This window comes from Medicago sativa, chromosome 1, assembly GCF_051527215.1.
Source record: "Medicago sativa cultivar Bolivia chromosome 1, Bolivia_mono, whole genome shotgun sequence".
Lineage (NCBI taxonomy): Eukaryota > Viridiplantae > Streptophyta > Magnoliopsida > Fabales > Fabaceae > Medicago > Medicago sativa.
In genome coordinates, this window is record NC_140749.1 from 85064332 (window position 1) to 85071952 (window position 7621).

The 7621-nt window shown below is 32.5% G+C and overlaps 1 pseudogene; it reads left to right on the forward strand.

Annotated features, from left to right (window-relative positions):
* The first annotated feature begins 902 nt into the window (after positions 1–902).
* On the forward strand, positions 903–5876 carry LOC146958449 (F-box/LRR-repeat protein At3g48880 pseudogene; annotated as a pseudogene).
* The last annotated feature ends 1745 nt before the right edge of the window (positions 5877–7621 follow it).

The following is a 7621-nucleotide window of genomic DNA, read 5'->3' on the forward strand; positions in this document are numbered from 1 at the left end:
TGTGAGATTTAAATTGAAATTTTGGATTCAAATTCAAAATGATCTAGATCAACACCGTAAATTAACCCAAAAAAGTAAAAATCGTACAAAATTGAATTGGATAGCTTTATATATAATTTTTTTTTTTTTGAAAACTACTCAAATCATATCAACTTTTATATTCTTTTTCCAAAACCAAACCATATCACATGTATCAATACCCCACACACACATACATACTTCAAAAAGAAATTCAAAATTTTAAAAGATACACATAAGTTGACTTAAAACAAAACTTTAGAGGGACTAAAAACAAAACTCGATATCTTTATAAGGACCAGAAACTTATTTAACCCATAAAACTATTTTATTTTAGTTAAATCTCGTGTAAGTTTGCAGTTTAAAATGGTCAAACAAAATCAATGCATACATTTTTAAGAATTAATTCAATTAGTATAATTTTGAAGCAATAAGATCATTGTTTATCGATACAAGCATAGGAAATCAAATTGCCATGTTTTTAAGAAGTAAAAATAAGATAAATTGAAGTGTATAGCTATTTACAAGTTAAAAAAAAAAAAGAAAAGGTGTATACTTATTTGGACTCATTAGTTATGTCAATGAGCAGAAAATTAATTTTATTTGCAAGTCATTTTGTGCAATATAAGCATAGAAAATGTTAAGAATGACGTGACCGTGTGACCAAAACATCATTTTTGAAATTCTTCAAAACAAAGTTTCACCGAATGATTCTAACGCAACTCCTAATGAAATTTAAGTTGATTTCTTAAATACTAGACCAATCTATGTTCACTATACCGTTGTATTTATTTTATCAACTACTCGAATATGCATACTTTAAACTTATTTATGTTTTAAATTTGGGTTGACGAGCTTCTTAAAAATTTCAGAAAATCGCCAAAATGGAAGGCGTTGTTTCGAACACAAGGAGATGGGAGGATCTGGACAGAGATATTTTGGTGAAGATTTTTCAGTTGCTTGCAATATTCGAGTTAATGTCTGGCATTGCTCATGTTTGTAGCGCGTGGCGCATGGCTTGCTGTGATCAATTTCTTTGGAAGACACTTGATTTATCAATGTTGAGAAGTAACTTCATCAAGATTCCAATGGAGCCTTTTGTTTACGTTGCTGAACAATCTGATAAGAAATTAACCCGATTATTGAAGATTTCCTTGAATCTCAGCAGGCAGAGTATAGTGACGTTAATCTTCCATTTCAACTTGTATGTAAGTGATGATCAGTTGACATACACTGCTGAAAGGTAATTTGAAAAATTTCAACTTCAAAATTCGTATATATAGAGATTAATGGATATGCACTGTCGGTGGAAAAGTGTTTTACACTTACAAACAAATTAGAACCCACGGACATAGCAAATAATTGTGTAACTGCATTTTTCTTTTTTTCTTTTTTAAAAAAAACCGTCAACGTATTTTAGGGATCATATGATAAAAAAGTATTCGATTAGTCTTATCATCTTGACATAAACCTTATGTCAAATTTTTATCAAATTAGTCAACCTTCATCGACATGACTTAGTTAGTATATCCCGTTAAAATTTTTCATTTAAATTACAAATCATTAATTCTTATTTGACAACTTTTTATTGGAGTCCAATAGCAAACAAAACATAAGCACGGTGATAGAAAGAAATTTTCTTGAAAAAAGATTGATACCATGATAAGAAAAAGCATGAACAACTTAAATTGCATTGTATTAATAAGAAAATAGTTAACAATTTAAATCCATTGCTACAAAATTTGTTACGATAGAAGCTGACATAGTGAGGAAGAATAGAAGGCCAAATATATATGTGTTACTCAAACATAAAAGAACTATCAGAGAAATATATCCGTGTTCATTTGTAGTCATCTCAATTTGAGCTTCTTTTTGGCTTATGTGATTCAAGTAATTGTTTCATCCGCAACTCATTAGTTGACTCAAGTAAATCAACATCATTGGATTCCTACACCTCATAAATTGAGCCTGTAGTTGACATCATTGAAAGCAACTTTGAATTCCTACACCACATAAGCTGAGCCTTCTTCAAATATTTTAGGAGGTACCAGAGCCTTTCAAACGTATGCATGAATTTTCCCACCCTAAAAAATCAACAACATGTATAACAGACAATAACCGATCAACGATTTAGGCATAAATAGTAGTGAAATATATTATATATTATATATGTGTATAAAGATACGAATGTGGAGGGGTAAAGTTATGATTTATGATTTAGTATACATAAGAAGGGATTCATTATAAAATTAAAGCATTAAACAAATGTCCATATTATAAGATTCAACAGTTTAACTGATCATTCAAATAACATGATAAAATTGAAAGTAATCAACTGTTTAAGCATCCTTAAAAAAAAAACAGTATAACCATGTACCTTCTCATCAACCATAATCATATTCATGCATAATTTTTCGATGGCTTATGCTTGTCTGGTACGAACCAAACATCAACAATAGATGTCATTTTTTTAAACTAATAGAATGAAGGTTCTTTTAAGTTGTGTGGAGTAGTATCTTTCATTGTGAGATTTTATGAAGGCAGCGGACAAAAGAGTGAATAATGGGTTTTATAGACAACAGAAGGTATAGGAGTTCTGAAGAATTGAAACGTCGTAGAGGAATAAAAAGTAGTGATGCATTAAAATTAGCAATGATAAATTCAGATCAAGTATATACCTTTTTTTAGTCTTGACTGCACATTATCTTTTTGTTATATCAAGCATTTCGTTGCGCTACACCAAGGTAGTAGGATAAAAGCATCGGCCAACATGGCACAGCACCATCATTTGTTTTAAAAACTCATGTCACCAACTCAATTAATTCAGTTTTCAAATCAAAAACAAAAATGCTCTGAAATTGCTACACAAAGCCTCTATGCAAGAAGTTTCAAACATTGTAGTTTTGTTTCATCATAAGACACCGGCTAAAAATCATCTTATATCATATGGTGTCAAAAATAATATATGTATACAATCTTTGTGGGATAACCTTGGGGTTTATTATAGCATAAATTTCCATATATATCGTTATTATGCTTTTTGTACATGGATTTAAGATTTTTGTTTTCTATCAAAATGATCGATCAATTAAGAATTTTGTTACAAAGGTAAACATTATCATTCATCAAAAAAATTTGTGGTCAACAATCAATCCTCCTGTATTTAGCATATCACTAAACAATTATATTTAGCACACATCATGTTCAGATTTTCTCTTCTTAATAGTATATGACTTTTAATTACTCTAAACAATTTTTTTTTTTTTTGGTTACAACTCTAAACAATTACGTTGAGCTCACATCATGTTCACATTTCTTTTAATAAAAGATGACTTTTAATTACTTTTCAAATCAACTTCAACACACCTCTCCATCTAACTTTAGACACCAAAAAACATAAAGATACTAAAGCAAATCAACCTTCTTATGCAAGAAGACACACTAAGGCCACCTCCCTCCACATAATCAATGCAAGCTGCAGACATGAATCAAAAGAAACCATGCTTAAATCAAATGAGAAAAGTTGTTTCACATCAATACATATATTATAATATTTACATGAATCCAAAAATTAAAACACTACCGGCGAAACCTGCTATTGCCACTGTTAGCAAAACCAATTCCCAAGCCTTACAAACAGACCATGCTTAAATCAACAAAGATGAGAAATGTTGCTTCACACTCCTACGTCATATTCTAGAATTTACATTACAACGATAGCAACACAACCAGCTGAACCTGCTATGGCCAATGACTGAAATATGCTACCACAATATCTTTATGTCAACAATATGCAATTCAAACAAATTGATATCCATTTCACCAAAAAACACTATAAAATTAGTTTTACATTTAAGTGGGATGTTTTGTGCCTGCCATGCTTTTAATTTCATTTGACTCTCAAAATCTAGCTGCAAATCATCAAAAGTTTTCAGTTACATCAATCCTCAATATCAAAAGTAAGCAGCAAATAATCTTTTATTTTCTTCACAAATGGCTTAGAAATCACTTCTACATGCTCAAATAGTAAAGAATAACTCACCTTTAATTTCCTCATAATAGGGATCCTATCTCATTTGCTGATAACTACAAAAGGAATCAATTTTTTCAGTTTCGTCATATAGACAATTCTTGCTTTTTATTGTTTGAAATCGATCAGAAATAGAACAAACAATACGTTATTGATGACAAACAAATGTTGCCTGACTTTTAAAAATTTACCTCTTCAAGAATAATAATAGATAGGCAGATGGATGGTGATAAGGACTAATAGTAACCTGATATGATAAGCACTTTTCAGTAAGTGCTTAACTAAATTACAATTGCACATCCAAACATAACCTAAATCAAACATAGAAATTAACGGATCCAATTAAAATAACAAAAATCAAAACACAGGTATCGCCAACATCATGAGTATCCCAACCTTCACCTTCTTTGAGAAGCTTCTTCTTCAAACCTTGCTTTCCGATTTCCTTTTTTTCACCGACCTTGAGAATTGGATTATCGCCGGCACCGGCGAAGTCGAAGTCGTCTTTCATGGAATCAACCGCAGGAATATCAGAAAAGTAAAGGTGGTACTGGTACCTTTCTTTCCAGACTTCACTGGAGAAACAACAACAGGAGCAGCATCAACCTACAAACAAATCAAAAACAAACAAAAAATCAACAAATTAGCACAAACAACAACAAAACCTTAAATTAACAATAGATTGATGAAAAAAGCATGCTTTCTAGCGGATTTCTTGCTTGATTTAGGCATAATGAACAGAAAGGAAGAATGAGAAATTGGGGGATGCGGCGGAAGCTATTCAAAACCCTACGGCGGAGAGAAAATTAGGGTTTTGGAAATAGCAGAGAGAGAAAGAGTGAGGAATTGCGAGAAGAGACAAATAGTAGTAATAGGAGTAATACGATTTTCAAATTTATCTCTTAATTAAATAGGTTAGGGTAAAACAGGAATTTTAGTCATTAGGGTTTAGGAAAAATTAGGGCTTTAAAATTGGCATGGGTTAACTTTTATATATAGATATATGCATTGTATCAGTGTAAACCTTGAGATAGAGGGGGCTGAAACAAGGGTTTAGAAAGACAACAACAAAACTAGGGTTTGTATAGAGTTTGTCTCTTTGGAACAAACACTAGGTTTTGAGGGTTGATTCACCTTGGAAACACTATTAGGATTGAGTCTCTTGGTTACGGGAAGAGGCTGAGATTGGGTAGAATTAGGCGGGAGACTTATTCTTGTAACCCATTGAAATCTCTTTTGTAACCTTACTCATCATATAGTGGAACGGAGGGCTGCTCTCTCCCCCAGACTAGGTCAATTTGGACTGAACTGGGTCAACAAATTCTTTGTGTTCTCTCTTCCTTTTCCCTCGCTGTTGTTTTCTACTTTTGGCTTGTGATTATAACTGTTCCATACACTTTGATTTTGGTTGCTTAATTATCCCTTGCTCCACACATCAAGTTGTTATTGGTGTGAGTTTTTCATCGAATTCGCAACAGAAAGTCTCCCCCTTCCTCGTCCTCGGTATAAAAAAATTATCAATGAAATTGATTCTACTATTCGCCAAAAGGCTTCTCGATTGCGCGAATTTATCACATGCATGGATGACTCGTGCATCATGTGCCAACGTACAAGAACTGATGAAGGGATAGTAAGGTGGTGTAAGTACGAGGAAGGATTTTGGAAAGTAGATGAGGTGAAGTCTCTTGCACTTTAAGCAGACGATAATGGTGGTTTGGTATGATCTGGTTGTTAAACATTTTTTTTTTGTTAATATTTTAGATTCAAATAACAAATTTGAATGATTACAAATTGCTGTTGTTGTGCCCTTTAGAAGGAGTTTGTTAAATCTTGTTACTGTGCTTAAGAATAATCTTTGTATTAGCGGTACTGTTCTTAAGTTTGATTGATTTGAGGTGCAACCTCACATACAATCCTTCTTGAGTTTTAGCATTTACAATAATCTTTGTGGTTTGTTTATCATGAATAAAACAAGTATTCACAATATGATTAAGTTTGCTACATTTTGTGCATTGCTTCTATGAGTTGTTCTTGCCACTATATTGTATAGGGGCTCAAAATTGTGCAATTGTTGCCAAAGATTTTTCGTTTTTGAACTACTAAGCACAAGATTTAGACACAGACAGAGTCACTGGACTTATTAAAAACACTGATATGTAGACATTGCTAATGCAAAAAATGTATGACTTACAGGAAATATAAATATAGATAAAATAATACATGAACAATTATCATTTATAATTTTTTTGAAAGAGATACAATTTGATGATTAACATAATCAAAGCTAGAAGTAAAACAATAATACAGAAATAGACAAAACAGTATAAATATGTAAAACAAGTTTTAAGTTGTTTGATGGGTGTATTTATTGGACACACACTCCTTAAATCATAGTTGTGCACACTTTTCAGGTTTTGTAACAATGTTAATGAGTGTCTTAATGGAATTGGTTAAGGAATACAAAAACAACAACAACCATCAAACTTTATCGTACTAAATAAGGTCGGCTACATACTACTAAAAAAAGTCTTTTCTAGTGTGTCTTCCCATCGATTCTAAGGCTTGTTTGTTGGTCTAGTGTTCCATGATTGGTTGTCTTTGTTACAAGTTGTGAATCTGACTCTCAGACAGCTCTCTCTCTCTCTCTCTCTCTCTCTCTCTCTCTCTCTCTCTCTCTCTCTCTCTCTCTCTCTCTCTCTCATAGAAGACGGGGTTTCGTCAACACATCCCTACAATGTAATTGTTGGAAGAGAAAGGCTAAGAACAACTTCTCTAACACTCTCTCATATGTACTCTCTCAATAATTGGTCCATGTCATCATGTTTTAAAAACCTATTACCTAGGAACCGGCTATACTGGTTTTTCTATGGGATACCTTTTTTTTTTTTTTTTTTCCCTTTCTTTCTTTCTTTTACTTTAAAACAAACAAAAAAAAGACACATACATGCCCTTCGTCCTCCCTCACCACCTAGAATCAAACACAATCTCATGGGAAACCCTTTTATTTTGTTACTTTTATAATTAACTGTTGCATCTTCACAAAGAAAAATCTGGGTTGTTTGATTTTCCTCTAAAAATTTGTTCTGTTTAAATGTTTTGTCTCTGTCTAGATCTCTCTCCATAGTTATCTCATTTGCAGCAACAAGATACTCAACCAAACAAAATATGGTTGAATCTAATTTCTTCAATCCAGTCTCCATATTTTCAAATCCCAATACTGTAACCGTTTTTTTTTTGGACAAAATTTGTGTGCTCCAATCGCCTCTGCCATCGGTTCTTCACTTCTCAGGATGCCATTAGTTCTTCACTTCTTGAATTTGATGATGCATACAGCCTGTGCAAGGCAGCTATTGTTGCCACACAAGAAAAAAGCATCATTCATTTTTTGTTTTATTTTACAGAAGAAAAAGAGACTTTTTATTTTACTCAAATTGGAAAAAAAGGAAACCGGTTGCCTGCTACAAATTTTTTAATAAGAGCCACGTGGACCAATGACTGCTCAAGTGTCTAAAAGAGTCTGTCCAAACGACTGTCGCTAGCATAGCTCTTGTTGGAAATATTGTTGAGTTCAAC